Source organism: Mastomys coucha, chromosome X (assembly GCF_008632895.1).
Source record: "Mastomys coucha isolate ucsf_1 chromosome X, UCSF_Mcou_1, whole genome shotgun sequence".
Lineage (NCBI taxonomy): Eukaryota > Metazoa > Chordata > Mammalia > Rodentia > Muridae > Mastomys > Mastomys coucha.
Genome location: NC_045030.1, coordinates 44,352,395 through 44,355,262, shown reverse-complemented (window position 1 = coordinate 44,355,262; position 2,868 = coordinate 44,352,395).

The window sequence follows — 2,868 nt, the reverse complement described above, 5'->3', positions numbered from 1 at the left end:
TTAAGTACCCTCAGCTCTTCAATATCAGAACCAGAATTCAAACCTAAGTCCATTTTACATCAAAGTCCACAATGTTAATCACTTTGTTATCTTGGTGACCAAAACATTTAATCTCTATCACATTTTCTTCTAATGTCCTCTGATCCCCATCCCTTCAGTTCCTAGTTCCTTGCTTACATCCTAACCTACCCCACATCCCAGACAACTTTAAAAGTATTCCAAGGCAATCCATTTCCTTTTCTATATTATTTGGTAACAAATGAAAGAATTTCAATCTGCAATGTTATACAAGGGAAGTATGAAGGATAAATATTTCTTAGGTGGTAATTTTCTTTCCCCCTCACCTTTTTTCTATTACATTTTCTCTTTGCTGTTTAATGATTTGAAATTTTAATAGTTCAATTTCCAGTGTTGATTTATTAAAATAACAGTGACAGTATCATATTAACTCAGTATTTTTAACTTATCATTTCAACATAACAGATAATGGAACTTCTAGAAGAAAAAAGAGAGTTGAGGAGTTGGAAAGAATTGGGTATCAAAGAATATGCCTTTATATTTCTTGTTTTGCTTTGGAGGAAAAATTAAGTCATAGTTTTGAGTAAGAAGCTCTGAGTAAAAGATAGCAAGAAGTAAATCATTCCTGACTTTTTCTTTGACTCAGCATCTTATCTAGGTTTCCCATCAGCTATAATGAAACCTGGATGAAAAGACCAATTGATAAGCCAGAGATCAGTATGTTTTTTATTTCATAAAAAATATAATTGTGATTGTATAGGTTTTGTAGATCAAACAAACAGTCTCTGCTTTGCCACAGCAACAGCAATGAAGCCATAGATTGTCTATATAAAGAAATAAGCAGGAATATGTTCAAATATGACTTTATTTATGGATACTCAATTTGAATTTTATGTAATTTTTTCATGCCAAAAATAACATTCCTCATTTGCTTTTGTTTCAACCATTTAAATGTATGAAAATCAATCTCATTTCATAGGTTGTACAAAAATAGACATTACACTGGAATTAACTTACAGGCTGGGGTAAAAATCCCTTATCTATGTGTGAAGCAAGCAGATTCTAAGGGTAGGGAATATGTATTTTAATAGACTTTAATTTTAGAGTAGTTTTATGTTTACCACAAAACTGAAGGGAAGGAACTGCAATTTCCCCTTATTTCTCAACCCTATAAATACATAACTCTATTGCTTTTAATTGTAATACAAATTTTGGCTTTGTTCCTTTGTTTTATAGACTTAGAAAAGGAAATTGGTAAGACTTGGTAACATTTTGTGTAAGATATAGATTTGTGGAAGCACAAAAGTTGCTAGGAGGGGATATTTTTAAAATTGCAATTGTCATGATATATCTATTAACAGGCATCTTTTTGATCCCACAGAGACACCATACTTACAAGTTGTTCAATAATGTACAATTGGAAATTGATAGAAAATAATCACCATCATTTCCTACTTCAGTAATAACTGTTCATGTTACCATTTTTATCTCTCCCTCTGAAATAAAAGCCTACTCTTCCAGGATAGATCATCAACAAATCTAACTAGTTTCTATCTCCATGGAGACATTAACATTAGGAAATCATCCAATACACACACACACACACACACACACACACACATCCTCTTTCAAATTGGTAAGATGACAGAGACATATTTGGAACTATAAATATTTGAAAACAAAGAATTCAATATCCAAACCTATGTAGGTCACTTTGATGAATCAAATTTCCCTAAAGATGGAGAACATATATACTCTATCTTTTACTGTAATTAAAAACTAGCACAAGAATAGACAAGGTATGAGAAGTACTTGGTTTATGAAGAGAGATCTGGGATACCCTGATGATACAGGACTGCTTGTGGAAGTGTTTCTTTAGATTTAGCCACCCAAGAACTCAAAGACTACTGCAGGTATCTTTTTAGATGTCTCAGACACTGCCAAAGCAGGTGGCAAATTATGGAGTCATCCATGTGATGCTGGTTTTTCAGGCCAGCAATTTAAGCTGTTTTGCCAGAATCATGAAGGCTTCCACCAAGATTTCAATGTAAATCTTAGAGAGTAAATAATATGTTAATGGATCAAATTCCCTATCAGTAGAACCTGAGAAGGTAAAGGGTAGAGCTGTGAGAATGAAGCCAAAATATGATGCAGATTTCAGGAATTGGGAGATGACAGAAACATGGAAAATAGGAAATTTGGCAAGGAAAGCTGAAAGTTATAACCAGAGTCAGAGTGAGGACATGTCAAATTCAATCAGCTATAGTTATGGGCTTACTAAGAGCACTGGGGCTCACTATATACTAAATACGGCATACATGGAACCATAGGATTTAATGATATTTTTCCTGCTGGGAATCAGTATTATTTGGTTTATCTCACCTTTCTATGCCCCCATCTCTCTTCTTTTGAATGAGTGTATTTAGTCAATATCATTACATTGGACATATGGAATTTCCTTCTTAATTCTCATATCTAATAACCGGTAAAATTTTGTTTGAATGTCAAATGATGTTTTGGACTTTATCTTTTGAGAAGGAACTCTTAAAAGTAAGAGGAACACTCCTTCATTGCTGGTGGGATTGCAAGCTGGTACAACCACTCTGGAAACCAAATTGATGGTTCCTCCGGAAATTGGACATAGTACTACCAGAAGACCCAGCTATACCACTCCCAGGCATATACCCAGAAGATGCTCCAACATGTAATAAGGACACATGCTCCATCATGTTCATAGCAGCTTTATTTATAATAGCCAGAAACTGGAAACAACACAGATGTCCCCTCAACAGAGGAATGGATACAGAAATTGTGGCACATCTACACAATGGAGTACTACTCAGCTATTAA